Source organism: Myzus persicae, unplaced genomic scaffold (genome assembly GCF_001856785.1).
Source record: "Myzus persicae strain clone G006 unplaced genomic scaffold, MPER_G0061.0, whole genome shotgun sequence".
Classification (NCBI taxonomy): domain Eukaryota; kingdom Metazoa; phylum Arthropoda; class Insecta; order Hemiptera; family Aphididae; genus Myzus; species Myzus persicae.
Genome location: NW_019101047.1, coordinates 48,345 through 65,671, shown reverse-complemented (window position 1 = coordinate 65,671; position 17,327 = coordinate 48,345). Strand labels below are relative to the sequence as shown.

Here is a 17,327-nt window from a genome sequence, read left to right as displayed (position 1 = left end):
AGAACAGCAGGTGGACAATTTTAGACTTTCACGCGTGGTGCGTTCTTTTAGATGGGTAGGTTAGGTCTTAGGTACCAATCTGAATAATTAAATAATTTGTAACGTCTGATGAATATTTGATTGATATCAAAATTGAAACGATAGCATTAGAAGTAAGGGTCCATACCACCGAGTAAAATTGATTCTTATTATTTTTTGATTTAAGTTTTGATATATAAATAATTTACATTCAATGATAATAATTTAATTTTTAAAATACAAGACCAATTCAAATACCGTGTTGGGAACTATTTAGAAATCGTGTGTTAAACTGTTAAGCTGTGAACATAATATTATTTGTATAATGTATTTTAGATTAAATTGTTCAACAAACAATTACACAATGAAGTCATATTTCTAAGATAATATTATATTATATTATACTTTGTTGGAACAATGATTTGCGTAAAAAATAGTTTTATTACATTATATTCTAAGGTAATGCGATTAGTTGTGTTTATTTATTCCACAGACCGTATAGTTGGTTTATATTCTATGGTCTACTTTTGCGCATTCATCCTAAGTATTTTTACTTACTTTATTAAAAAAATAATAATCAACCTACAATCTAAGAAATAAATATTATCTTAAATCTTTATACAATTATATTGGTACTTACTGTTGTTTATATTTCCATGAGCACTTTGTTACAACATAATTTATTTATATTTATGTATGTTTTAATGGATTATTATGACTACTATTATAATTTATAATTTATAAAGTAATTACATTTCTAAATATGAGTAAATTATATTCTTTTAAATGATTATGGTTTACGAATATTTTATTCTTAACGGAGTGTATGGTGACTATGATAGTCAGTATTAGGTATTTTTGATATTTTCAATTATTTTATCAATTTAAAATTCGTTTAAATCTTTATAATGTTATACATCTTGTTTAGTTATTGTGTTTTTTTTTTAAAACACTTAACTACCAGAAATGTATGAAAGAAAGTTATAAACTCGAGATTTGGCATGAAAGTACTTGAGACCCAAGTGTTTTTATGCGTAAATATTACGTAATATTCAATGAATATGACGTGTTTAAAAGAATTCTTATAACAATATAATATTTAATTTTAAACCCATAATTAACATTGCATAAAATATTAATTGTAATTACCGTCAAAAGAATATTATGTAGGTACCTCTATGCCTAAGTAATATATTATGACTTTTAAAACTTTTTTTTTTTCTTTAACATTAAGATATATACTATATAGTTATAATACAATACTACAATGGTAGTATTAAAATAAATAAACATTCTAGTTTCTACGTTCTGCAACTGAAATATTGAATAACAGCAGATTAATACAAAAGTTTAATTTTGGTGTCACCAAAACGGAAAACATGATACCTAATCAGTAATCACATAGATATAAAATATTTTTTGTAAAAACAACTTTTGATATGAATCTCAGTGGCGCGTGGGAATCGACAAAATCCTACGAAATCTTTGTTGCGGCATATGGAAGCGCTATACTAAATAGGTATGGGTTACATCTGTACTGTGTATACAATAATAATAAATAATCATAATATATTATTATTATATAGACCTATAAAACAATGCGACTACTACAATATATACCTATATCGTTAACCTAACCTATAACATTATACCATTACCATTACTATTATTATTATTATATTATGTTGTGTAAAACGTATATTTATTAACCAGCCAACCACGACGATCACGGTACACCTATAGGGTTTTGTTTCAAGCGCAAATCACACATATATATATATAGGTTCTTGCCTACAGTAATATGTGTTAGGTACGTATATAATATTATATAGTGGGGCTTTGGTGGTGCAGCGGTCCTCGTGGCCGTCTACCGCGATGTGCGCACACCGTCTGAGCGTTAGTCCTCTCATACGTATTTTCCGGTTTAGACGCGCGTGTATCCTTACGTGTTGTTATTATTTTTGTTTTTATTTTTATTATATTTTACATATTTCACTATAATATTTGCTAAAAAAACAAAAAATAATTATGAATTAATAATGATGATGATAATATGATCACCGCGAACAAAAGTCTGTCAGACACTAGTGCGTGATCGGTTTCGTCGTATATATATATATTCTAACGTGAACACGGATAGCCCAATATTTCAACGTAAGTTCAAGATATTCTTATATTATGATATTTAATAATTAGTAATAGTAATAATAATTGTTTACATCGATTACATACATATCTCAGAGACTGTATTTAATAACTAACCGCGGTCGCACCCTGATGTAAAGTGGAGACTGAAAGACTTAAACGATGGGATCAACATTTATGAGTCCGTATACAGTTTAGCAACATGATCAGTTTGGGTGTTGGGAACTACATGTATTGAAAAGTTTAATGTGAATTATAAAGACATTAATACGGTTGTCACCTGAATAATATTTTTAAAAATATCGGAAAAAATCCGTCTAACCCTATAATTATAATATAATACACATGCATTACAGTATACAATAACTAGCTGTGAATTATTTTATTTATTTTAAATATAAAACAAGTTTAATGCAAAATATAATATACACTGTGGTATATCAGGTGTTGTAAAATAAGTACTAGATCAATTTAAAATTTAAAATTAGTCGTTTATAAAAAAAATATCGATCAATAATTTAAGCTTTACATTAACAACTTATAATCGCTGCAGCAGTTTATACCTACTCTTTAACGTTAAATTCAATACACAAGCACACTACAATGATCAGTGTATAGTATAATTTCAGAAATATTATTAGGCCTACTACCTTCATCTATTTTCTCACAATTAAATAGTTTCATACTGAGTTTTATCAAATAATATCAATGAAATAAAATTGTAGTTTTTACTTCGTAAATATGCTATTGCTTTCACTGTTTGGTGTAGATATGTGATTATGTTATATCTGTGCAGTTAAACTAGGTACTGCAAATTCTGAGCATCTTTTATAATACATTAATGAAATTATGTAGTACTTAAGGAAAGATAGGGGACAAAGCCTAAGATGGAGATGCAGTACAAGGGTTGCAATTAATATGTTGCAATATATCATGTATAATCGGGCGAAAAAGATATACTACCTATTTTATTTATAAGTAATGCGTATTACAATTTTTAAATGTTCAAAATCTTACCTTTTTTCGTGGGCTTTAAAACTGCAGTCGAAAAGATATTGCAATGGTAATATTATAATAAAAGTAATTACATGCTTTTAATAGTATAGTAGATGCATACAACTCTCGCGTGAAAGTGTATAATATGTTATCTAAACCATCAAGAATATAATTCAATTTAAATAAATCCACCCGGGTACATGTGTAGTGTAATGTTATGTATTGAAAAAGGTATTAGATAGGTTTCTATACTTATTATTTATTCATCGAATACAAGTTAATTAACTAGGTATAGATGTAATTGGTAGTTACGGGATTATCTATTTTTTTTTTTTTACAAACATCTTAATTTCTAATATTTTAAACAAATGTGTTGCATGATTGACGTCATTTTAACTATTATTTGTAACAATTACAAGTTGTATATAGTTACATTTGATCACATATATTTTCAATTCTTACACATAATTTGTATATAACTTATTTAGTTTACTACTTAACTACATAAATTAATATAATGTGTTGATGTTTTTATTTGTTTATTATTAAAATAAAATGTTTATAATTTTAGATATAAGAATACAACATTATTTGCTGTATCGTTAAGATGTAACTATTATAGTTTAGAAATTTAAGCGATTAAACTTTATATATTTTATGGAACATACTATGCAAAATGATTATAATTTTAGTACATTGTTCAAAATGTTTTTACAAAGAATGTTTTTAATAATTATTATATTATTGGTCATTAATAGCTAGTGGCTGATTTATTATTAGGAAATAAGGCAAATAAATAATAAATAATAATGAAGCAACTAATTATAATTTAAAGTTTCAATGGTATATTTTTATTCAGATGATTCAAAAAATATATACATTTATGTATTTCAATAACGTTACACAATATTATAATAAAGAGTAATTTTTTTAAATCTTAAGTTATCCGGGTCTCGTACATTAGCTAATGTACCCTTTTACCATTCATAAAAACAATGTAAGTACCTAATAATATTTTTGGCATCTAATTTACATACGTCCATGGTCTATAATCTATTGACATAATATGTGCATTGTATATACATGTGTAATAAAGTATTAAGTAATAACCACAAAAACCTAATCACGATTCACCATTTACCTATTACTGTCTTTATATATATAAATTTACTCCAAGACCATTAAAATAAACTTTAATCATTATTTGAATCGACACAATTTGATGAATATGTAAATGTATGGGGGATAGTGAAAGGTTCTCTAAACTGGCTGAAATAGAAGAAAATAAATAATTATTATATTTATTTTCTTTCTACGTCTAAAAACCAAACGTGGGTATTTTTTTTTTGTTACAATTTTACGTCGCATGATAATAATTACGATAATATACATTATTATATTATATTATATTATTACGATCACATAATCATATAATTTGGTTTTTCAACACAGCCGCCAGCACCGATGCATGCACACGGAATATTAATAATATATGTGCCTAATATCCATGTGATTTTCTTTTGATTGCACTTTTAAAGCACCGTTGTATTATATACTTGTATGTATTATAGGTAGGTATTGTTAGAGGTGTGCGAATTGAAAATGTTCGCAATTGAAAACTCGAGTGAAACCTCCCAAGGGGTCGCCGTGATAACTACTGACGAGTGTAATTAACATTCTCTCTTGCAGTATATAGTCAAACAATAATCGTACGAAAATTGACGGATGCAGTGTAGCCATAGGTACCTTTAGACATGTAATTGATTTGAATCGCCGTCATTGATCCGCGCGAGCGTTTCTATATCGTATTGCGCGTATTTTACACCACATAATATGTATAATACATATAATATTCAGGTACTGCCCGACGGCGGAGCAAGCATCGAAGTATAATAATTAATAAATCCTCATACACGCGCGTGTGTGTGTGAAGTCTTTGTTAATCACGACGGCGATGACCATTGCGATGCGGTGCGGTCTACTTGTGCCTGCAGCCGGTCGTGTGTGCCTCTATATTATAAAATATAATATTGGTACATATCTGACTACATTGTATCCAAGAAAACACGTCGACGATCAGAGAAAATGCTCACCAAAATATCTATGCAAGGTTCTGCAACTAATAACGGTTCGATCTAGGAGATAGGAATCGGATATCGATGACACCGCGAGGATGAGAGTTTTGCTTGTTTAAATTTAACAACATTATTTAAGTAAATATACCTGTTATATATTATAATACGTGTATATACGGCAGTGTTAGATGACGAAAACGCGGTTTATCGTCATGCGACAATGGGTAATGTCGATAAACCGTCAATGATGCCTGTAGTACCCGCTCGCCTATAAACCGCGAGCTCGCATATCCGGTCATTAGATAGAAAAATTGGTTCTAGCCTCTAGGAAACATTGGACTGTGGAAATTATGTAAGGTTTTGATGTTACGCCAAACGGGGTCGAATCGACAGAAAATCCTTGAACATAACGAAACGCGACTTCTAGGAAAACAAATAAAATACCTATTTGTATATACAGTATATAATATGTATGCAAATTATTGCAAAAAGCGAAGTGAAAAAAAATACCTACCTGTACTCGAATTATTATATACGTTATGATGACATTCAAACTTTATCCTCTTAGCTTATATAGCTATGCAATAAATATTTTGTTACGGATAAAATTATCGCATATACGGTATAATAATATATAATATACATTGAGAAATTCGATTAATCAATCACACGAGGTAGAATTACTGCATGAGGTCATATTTTATAATTTATATTTCATTGTAATATATAATATAGTGTACCCATGTAATAAAAAGTATACATTATATATATACATGACTATAATACCCAAATATAGGTATTTCGGAAATGACGATATTGTAATAATTATAATATATGGGTATAGGTACAAGTGGAAAAAAAGCAATGTTTTGTATTGTTATAATATGAAGAATAATGAAATGTTTTTATGAATCTGCAGTGCAGTATGGATGCACTTGAGATTGATTACCCACCACCTTTCGTCTATTACACCTACATGTATAATTTGATATTTTAAATTAGAAACAATTACGTAAATGACATTATACATTATTCTTACGATTTGTGTGTGTAAAATGTAAAATAATATTCGTACCCGTAAAATATCTGAAATATAACACTACAATTTCTATCAATATATAATTGTATAAATAAACTATAACGTTACACATTTTTACAATATACAGGAACTATAAAAAAACCTCATCAAATGCAAGTATTGAGAGAATCGTAAAAGTTTTCGATATTTTTCGTGAAAAATCGTATTATAATTTGTATAATATTATACTTTAATGCACTTGTAATTTTTTTTTAACTGTTTGAAAAATCAAATTCACAAAACTGCTTTCCATAGCATTTTTTTTTTCAATCTAGCCAATTACGGCACGTTAGTCACACGTTAATGGTAGTCTTAGTTACACAACACGAGACTGTAATAGTCGGCAGCAGTCCGACTGCGTCTGTCTCCGTCCGTCATATCGAGAAGACGCACACAAAGAACACGTTCGCTGGAAATAATGATATCAACGATTTACATAATATACAGCACGTGCGCATAATATCTACCAGTTACTACCTACTAAAAAAAAAGAAACAAGCCCATACGCTTAATATTATATTTCAGTGTCGTCGACCAAGCTGCGTATGGTTCCCGCGGACAATAGACGGATATTAATCGAAAATTAACACGTAATAGTGCGAGGAGAAGACCCGATAATATAGTGACGCAACAATAATTATTGGCCTTGACTCTTTCCAATTAATACATCACAATGTGACCATTAGCCGCTGGACGACGAGACGTGTGGTTCGTCTTCTTCATTGTCTTCATTAATTGCTGCCGACGGAAATTTATTATATTGTTAACCGCGCGAGCAACCGCAAAAACCTAGAAGGTACCAACATATTATGCGTATGCCTAACCACGTGATATACAATATACGGCCTGGCAAACTACATATAGAGTAACACAATTAAGGATATTATACCCTTTACCTGTATGTGTACGAAAAGAATTAACCAACCATAACGATGATATTTAACAGCGTGTTATCCGCTTTAAATCACTTAGGTTTACATTTTTAATTAAGAATGATTCACGTGTGCATTAACGCGGTAGAGGACGATTTGAATTTAAATTGACAATACTACAAATACTCCGAAACAAAAAGCAGTTTCTTACGCTTCGTCAGTTAAATATTGATGGCGATGTATACGTAATATGACAGTTCATAGTTAAAGAATTCTTGATATTGTCCCGATCTCGAGACTTGAGAATACCTGACGAACGAGTACTCGTTCAATGAGCGTATGCAATTTCTACTCAATACATATCAAGAGGTACAGAAATACCTATCAAATAATACCATGTGCATCGTAGAGCGAGTTTTGATTTCGTGTTTAAGAGTATTATCTTAAACTGCAAATGTATGTAATATAATATGTAAATCGAAATTCTAATACTGTGACCAAGATATCTTAGTTCATGCTCGAAATGCATATGGAGACTTCCTATTAGGTTCTTATTTTGATTAATACACGCGTTCCATGTACTTAGCTTAGTGCGTGAGCCTCAGCAGCACAACATGTCAACATGTACCCAATTATAATGTGTGATATATAATATCATCGAGTAAAGATAGTAGTATTATAGATAGTTTACTCAATGGCAATATTTATAAGTAAAACGTTGCAGTTAATATTAACAGCGACACACCTGTACGAACCCATGGTTCACATAATCACATATATTGTTATATAATATTACTAGTAGACGGCAGAATTTTAGAGGCTTTTGTGGCCGATTCAGTTTCGGTGGAAAACAATAATAATATATAATATAATAAGGCATATAGGCGAGACTGCTAGAACGAAAAATAATGAAAAAATACCTCGGTGTAATATTATATTAATATAATATACTCACTTATTCCATTACTAGATTTTCTTTATAGTATATGTATAGATAGGCATATCGCGTTTTCGTGTTATAATTGCACGTCGTTCGCAATAACATTATAATACACAGATACACTGCAGCGTGCACGCGTATCAAAATTCACGAACTACTTCGATTTCTACACGAAGCTATTTTGCAGTATAATAATATTAATATATACTTGTTATACTATTATTATTATTATGTGGCGGTTTATTGAGTTTCGTTTTGTTTTTCATTATTCAGATATTTTTCCAACGGCGCCGCGAGGTCCAAAACGATAATAATTAAAATAACAATAATGAGAGTGGTGTGCCTTATATAATCAACCGTCGTCGGACTTACACCGCCCTCATACATACTTTGCTGCCCCGAGATATTACTCTCAGCACTGTTGACTACTTTCGATTGTTATAATATTATTGTGTATATAGTAACTTCGTGTGTGGTTTTCTGCGTACGTGTGAACGCGACTGTTAATTATTTTAAATTTTTTCTTCTTTCGCCCAAAACCAAACGCGCGGTGAGGCGACGATATATTGCACTGTTGTCAGTGGTCTACCTACAGGCATACAGCGACTGACATAATTAGTGTACCTACCTACGCCTTAATTATAGATACCTGTTATAATAATATAAGAAATCGTTGTCTTATACCTATACCACTATTGTGGTCTAAAATATTGTCTTCGAAGAGATTAAAATCGACTACGTATTATAAACGAAACGGTTTGGCGTTTGTTGCATCCAATCAATGTCATCAATCATATTCGTCGTGAAATTATTTTAAGTGTTTAAGTTCTAACTTTAATTGTAATCCGCAACAGACTTAGTAACCAGTCTGTAATAACTCATTATATTTTATTCTTCAGAAAATATCATGTCTATACCTGAGATACAGCGTACAGTGAATGTTATTTTAAATACGATGCGTGAGTAGTCCATTACTGCGTATTTGCGTACATACACGCCATACGGGTACTGTAATAGCGTAATTCGTTTTAGTATTGTAACAATTAATTAGTCTCTCTGATTCGTGTACCTATGTCTATTGTCTATTGATAAAAATGTTCTAGTCTTTGTTTTTTTTTTTATTGTAATTTTAGTTTATCGACAACCATTAAGTTTGTAATATGAACAAGCGTTATTATAATTTACCTTTAACAAGACGGCCATTAATAAAATATAATATTTAAGCCATTATACATTTAAATATGTAGCCACGTATAGGTACGTTTAATTATTATGATGAATAGCCAATAGAAATACACAAATGTCAAATACATGGTGGGGTTTAAAGGTAACCATAGTATGGTTCTATACTTCATATTTCATATAATACCTAAGTTAGAAGTTAATATAACTAATGATTAAAAAATCAGTGCCGCAGTGGCAATAGTTCTAACACGTAATATATTTGTATTTAAATATGCAATATAATTATAATGTACACATTTTATAATATTAATACGGTAATTGATGCCATTTGGGTTATAAAAGTTAAAACAAAAATTATATTCGGGTAAGAAAAATATCATACATTAATAGTAAATTGAAGTGTCTGCTTACGATATGTGTCCCCGCCAAAATATGGTATAACTCGCTTGTACATTGTGTGCGTATTTGAAGTCAAGAAATGTTTTTTTGTTCTTCTATTCAATATGACAATATCGATGTTATAACAATAATGGTACATCGCATGAATAGGTAGATTTTCGTAAGTGTTATGAATCTTGAGCGATAAACAATTTTATCTATTTCCATATAATTATTATTCGTATAAAGAGTAGCCAGTATGACTATAATAGTATATAGGAATTTCTAATAAAAATGTATTACCTACTGCATTGAAATCATAGTGAAATATGAATCGATAGAAAGTACTTATACGCATATAGGTATAATGGGTATATATTACGTGATGTATATACTTGTATACATGTATTGAGCTGGGACGTATCGCAGAATATTGAGGTGTGTAGGTATATTATATTATTATGTGAAATATAATTTTAGTATAATATTATTATATCTACCTGTTTAAATCACAAAATAGATTTAATAACTCGTGTAATAGATTTAAAAAGGCATGTAAATTAGAGTAGAATTTCGGGTAAAACGAATGAAAATTTGTCATTTTTCTCGTATACATTCATGTTTGAGCATAACTCTTATGCATAGTGTACACGTCTAATTGTCATTCGTAGCCATAGGTATATCACAGTAAGCCGGCGCGGACGAACAGTGCGAAGCCGGTACCATAAAAAACATTGATGAGCACAGAGTAGTTAGCAGTTACAACTGGGAAAAAATCGAGAAATTCATTATGCACGCCAGCCGTATATACCATCATTGCGCGAAGTTTCGATAATCCCACAGTGAAATCACGACCAGACGTCGTGATTATAATTAAATAATATTCGTATACGTACGTTTATATTATATGATCAGACGCGTGCGTGTTGTATAGGTATAATATTTGTTTAACGTATTTGTTGTGTATGCTCCTACAGTTGTTTGTATACAGGTACGTGTGTTCGTTGAACCTTGATCCGAATTCGTTTTTCATTCTTCGACAAATGTAATATTCGTGTCCTTAAAATTCAATAATAATAACAATAATAAGTCGGGGGAAAAGGCGTCCATCAATAATAATGATGATAATAAGTAGTAATAACACGTGTGTTGTATAGGTATGGAACGCGAAAGTCACGCTTATCTATATATTAGTCATACGTCCATGCAGCCATCGCGTAGAATAAAAAATCCCACAGACGGTCCTACATAGGATATATACAATTTAATAATTACGGCAATTTCATTTTTTCTAATAAATCATAATCTGCCCCTGCCCCAACGTCAATATATAATAATATTATGTACCTATTTATTTATGTAATTGATATAAGTGCAAGCATTGCGTAACAAAATAGAATAGGCGACGAATTTTTTTCATTGAACAGAACATTATGGTATTATACTTTACACGGAATTTTTCGATATTTTTTTTTTAATTTTGTAATTTTAACCTTTATTGCGTATTTATATAAACATAAGATTACACTGATCTAACGCCACCGCCGTCTTCGAGGACGCATTTCGTTATAATATATATTACTATGTCCATGACGGACAGGATACATATAATATTATACGTCCACAATAAATACATAGGTATTAATAAATCGATCGATCCTTGATATTGTATACCTATTAGAAATACTGTCACATTATGTTCATGAAATTAACACAGCAACTTTCTCCGATGGTAATATAAATGCCTATATTGTGTGGTGTATAAATCACCGATGAATATATTATATCTGTTATATTATATGAGCTCAAATATTCAAATGTAGTCTTATCCCTTCCGTCATAACACATTTTATGTCAATTGGAAATTTTTTCTGTCTGAAAAAACACTCGTCAGTCCTTTTTAACGGACAATGATTAAACAAAGTGTTTTCGTGAATAATTGGCCTTATAGTTATTCTTGGAGTTTATAATAAATATACCCACTCTGCATACAAGCATAACGCATAACAATGGGTACTTTTTTATGTTATATTTAGGCAGTATGCCGACATCTTAATATGCGTGCTGAAGGTAACGATGATAGACCTGACATAATGAGTCTTACCCATTTGATTTTGTAATGTTTATGGGCAACGTCATGATTCGATTTGAATAAATATATGAGCCAATAAAATAAGTACCTACTGGCTTAGTGGCTTACTGCACTGCTCCATAAATAATCTGCAAATTTGCGTCGTTTTCTATCGAGCTATAATAATTGCTTAAAATCAATTATTTTTCATGAGTATGCCAGTGTGACATATTAGTCTAAAACGTAGTACTTATTGAAACCTAAAACGTAACGCATGATGTATTCAAATGATTATATTAAATTCTTTAATCCAGAAAAAAATCCCTCTCGTTTCTTTGGCGAAATTCACAATCCGTGTGATTCCGCGACCTAGTTTATCGAAAATTTTGGTCGAAGAGAAAATGCTCTGTTTTGCAACCGGCAAATCTCTACAATTAACCATGTCGATACAGCTTACTCGGTATGGGTTTATGGGAAATTAATGCGTAGATAATTAGTTTTGTGTCGAGGATGGTCTTTCTCGTGGTCACGATCTTGAAACGCACCGGGGCGTACGTCTTGTCTGTCTTGTGTTTACTCGGCACTTCTATCATAAGTGAACAACAAGAACAAGACGTTTGTCTTTTTAAAAACCATTACAAACACGACTGCGTGCGATGGTAAACATTATTATTTGTTTTGTGGTCTTCGTGGTTCGTTTTTACATCACAAATATATTAAACAATTATTTCTCACGTTTCAATGTGTGATGTACAACTTATTATTATGCATTATTTCAATATAATCATTATATTTTAATATAAACTATCCAGAGTCTTATATAAATTCGGATTGTTTTTGTACATTATGTGTGCATTAAACTCGTTAACAAAAAAAGACATTAAATATAAGCATGATAGATCTGTATTCATTTTTAAGTATGTTTAATGTTTGTACTATCAATTCAAATTTTCTACTTTGTGAGGCTTGAAATCAAAATCAAAAATGTTGATACGAGAAACCTCTTGTCGTTTCCGCGACTCTATAACAAGTCTAAGTAATCAAAATATTAGTTACCTATTTATTAAAGCCTGCATTATATGAACAATATTATAGACCTATATCGACTATTATTGAATAGATTTGTATATTATAAAAATTATAAAATGGTTTTTATTTTGGAATACATTTTGAATATTATCAAAAGAAATAATTGATTTTGATATCACTTGGTTTCTTAGATGATTTTTAATGATTTTTATCGATTTTTATAAACGATTTTGAAATCGATTTCGAGCTCTGTACTAGCGTTTTACTTAATCGTCTTAGCCATTTCTAAATATTGTCTATATACCTTTATATATTTTTTTTGGGGAAATTAATCAACTCTTAGAGTTCAAAACTCGATGCATTAAACTGAAAACAAGCACATTCTAGGTTAGATTAAAGCTTATAAAAAAAGAAATATTAAATTTGTGTTCTCTTAACATAATTTCGCGGAAATACAAGACTGTTTCAGAAAATTATACCGTATGTATAAATCATATTATTAAGTTATGACACCTCCGGTTAAACAATGCTGTTTGGGATATTTTTTTCTTTGAACTTATACGAGTACATTCATTATATTATTAGGATGTACATAATATATATATATAGGTACTTTAAACTGTTGCTATAATATATTTATCGATCAAATTTTACAATTAATTATATATTATACAATATTATAAACGTTAGTATACAATTATCGATTCATTACAAAGAATTTTGTTTACAACATATTACAATATTGTAGAAGTAGATGTCCGGTACGACGGTACGTAACATAATGTATATTTGTAACATGTATATATTTTGTAGGGAATAATGAGCTGTCCCACAGTGTCTTACAAATCATTTTTTTGGATGTAATTATAAATCAAAAAACACACTTCGGTTATGTGTAAAATTTAATTCTTGAAAAACATATGCGTATATATAAATGTATATATGTATATATATATATATTATATATATACGTATTATATACAAACTATATCTACATAATTTACTCGACTGCCTTCAAAATGATTTTAAACGATTTTTTAGTTGTTTTTTTGCGCTTATTTGATGTTACCTATACGACTGGTCGGCTTTCGGATAATTTAAACGTAAGTACGTGAACATTCACTATTAGACGAGTTTAAAAGAAGAACTCCCTGTGATTATATGAGGAAAATGTACTAGACGTAAGGTTAAATCAATTATACGTGTACCGCGTTATAAAAGTTATTACCGAACGTGCTTCTGTTTAATTTAATTCTGACCAAACCATCTATTTCACGTTGCACATTTTCAATAAGCCGCTGCATACCCATCGATATAGTATTATTATTATCAGTTGAAAATAATATTTCCAGATGAAAAACAGCAGCTACGAATCTCGATCGTATATCGCCGCGGTTATTTTGAGTGGAAATCTATCTAAAGCATAAAAGTATACGCATAATATTTAATACAATGTATTTGCGGTCATCGGAACGATTAATATCTGTGTCTCAATGCCTGTAAAGGTTACAATTCTTGCGATTGTATTAATATATATTCTTCGCCCCGATATGAGTTTGGTATACATAGGTATATCATCGAATATACCAATAGTAACCGTACTATTATATTATGATGCTCATAGATGATATTGTTGATTGCAAATTGTATACAGGTATATTATACTGTCGGACTGTGTTATAAACTCGACAGTAAGATACTTGGGCAATCGACGACATATTCTGAGTTGAAAAATATAAATTCACCCAGCTCAGATGGATATATAGATCAGATGCGTATTACGTCTTCACCGAGGTCGGAGGGGCGGGATTGGAGGTACTTAATATTATTTATATACCTATTTAAATATATACCTATAGAGTTACTTAATCACACATAAACAAACACAGGGACATATACAACACGTACATATTAAATACATATATTATTATTATTGTTTGCGAACATTATTTTGTTTCGACCTTATAAGAGGCGTGAATGATAGATGCGATTTGCATCGCAGCGTCTTGTACTTAGTGAAAGGAAATATGACGGCGGCGTTATTATTATAAGCTCCTAAATACGGATCGTATTTTACACAATGCGCATATAATATTATAATATATGGTTTCAATTGCAGCGTTGACACGGAGACTTCATCAACATGATTACAGCTAGGAGTTTCAGGTTTATAATTGATAAAGCGGTATATCGCGTGTCATCAGCTGCAACGTGGTCTAATATTATAAATATATATCACAATATACAATACACATTGTGAGATTGAACACAATATGATATGTGCAAAGCGATTTGGTGATGAAACATATGCCAACATGTACAGCTGGCACTATAATTTCTCACGGGAAATATTTTGAGGAAAAAAGATACTCCGAAGATTCGACCTAAAAAACGAAATTGAGGGTTCACACAATTAGGCAAATACGATTGCAGTAACACACACATAAACACATATTGACGTAATGTTGTTTTCCATTAAAATAAGCCGAGACATCGTTACATGACGGATATGGTAGTCAAACCATCAAAGTATACGAATGGGCATATGAGCGTGTGAACAAAATAAAATTATTGGTTTCATAGACGCGTTCTGTGTTATATTGCACGGACGATTAACGATTATCAATTTACCAATATTGAGTAATAATAATTACTATTGACCAATTAAACTATTTTCGACCGTACCTACGTACCTATATGTCTTGATCACAAACTCGCCTTGGATAAATTATGATGTGCACTTGTGAAATTAAATCTGCGTTGATCTAATTTTTTTCCGATAATCATACATTATATATTAACTATTAAGTAATACCTATAACTTTTAAGATGACGTATACCACATAAATATATGTGACCTATATTTCTGTCAAATGTAAATTTCGTTAAATTGCGAATATATTACGTAAAATAATTTAATAAAATTCAAGTTCTTATAATATAGAGTTAGAAAAAATATAAGATTCAATCTTGACAATCAGATGTAACAAAAAGTAAACAAAAAATATTTTTACAAAATTTTTAAAACAGTTATAAATATTGCTTTACAATTAACTCTCAGCTCCAATAAATATTACTATAATTTTTTGCCAATATATAATATTTTTAATGGTATAGATATATCATATTATGTTCTGCATATTTATGTAAACGTATTAGGATTGTTTAAAACTATGAAATTCTACAATATTGTGTCATATAATAATAAACATATAACCCAAGATACCTATTTATTCAGTCTTGCGTGTTCATAAAATAATAATAAAAAAGAAGCGTGCAATAATATACATAAATACCAAAACAAAAATACCTATACCTATAAATGAATTAAACTTGATTTTGAACCGATTATATACAAGTACTACTCCTGATATGTAGTAGATCACTAACAAGTAACAATATTCTGTTACTCTTACATTCATTATAATAATAAGCCCAATTAGTTTTTAAATGTTATAACTTATAATGTATTTATTAGTACCCACTGTGATTAGTGTGATTACATGTTAAGTGCAACAATGTGATGTCTAGATCAACAGCGCCAATTTCACAACACGCAATTCAATGTGACACTTTAATTTGCGAACTTAAACATATAATATTCTTGAAGTTGACAGATGTCTGATAGTTTTCACTGCATAATATTATGTGTTATGGAATATGGATATGAAAATTAAGTGCTCAGCGAAATGTGTATGTAAAATTATACCGCTCGCGAACTTGTTTTTCGACAAAATTTCTGAATCACTATATTATATATACCTACGCCGCAAGAGATCGCGTTTCAACCGTATACATCGCATATATTATACATCAACTCGAGCATATTCAACTCGGATATTATTTAAATAGAAATCCGTAGTAATATAATGTCTACGAAAGTGCAAATACATTTTTTACGTTTGAAAACTTTGTGTTTCTAATACATACAGCCTTATTATCTATAGATAGCCGAGTAGCTATTACATATTATTGCTGCATATATACACATTATATACCTATACCATAATATTACATATTAAATTAAGGCCTCGCGTTCAAGATGTACATACATGTCTATGATTAATATAATAATGTATACATATATATATATTATGTAAATCATATTGCTGATTGTGATATATATATGCTACAATGGTGTGTAACTTGATATGGCAATAATTAATTAATAGGCGAACAAACGGGCAACTGTCTCTAGAAAGAAATGTAGGTTTATCCGTAGTAAATCAGTCCCGTACCTACATATACCTACATAACATATAATAATATTATGTGTGTGTGTGTGCGTGTGTGTCATAAACTCGTACAACCGTTCTTCAATATGGTATGTACATTATATATACTTATGTATGATATAATATGATAAATGATAAATATGCGATATGTATATAATAGCAGTATTGTATAAATGCAGAGTGTGACGCGTATCTAAACGACACGAGGCGCGCAACGCCCGATTATTTCCGGAAATCTCGGACCGGCGGCTCAGCGGTCCCGTCGAGATGACGAGTCGCTGGGCTGGGCGTTCAAGTCTCTCGTC

General features: G+C 30.2%; 1 protein-coding gene across 1 annotated transcript in view; it reads left to right on the top strand.

Annotated features, from left to right (window-relative positions):
- The first annotated feature begins 1,907 nt into the window (after positions 1 to 1,907).
- LOC111027521 (flocculation protein FLO11-like) overlaps positions 1,908 to 17,327 on the top strand; it is a 41,374-nt gene continuing 25,954 nt past the window's right edge. Inside the window, exon 1 of the mRNA XM_022305921.1 lies at positions 1,908 to 2,172. The gene's annotated coding sequence lies outside the window, so the exon portion shown is untranslated. The remainder of the gene's footprint in view (positions 2,173 to 17,327) is intronic.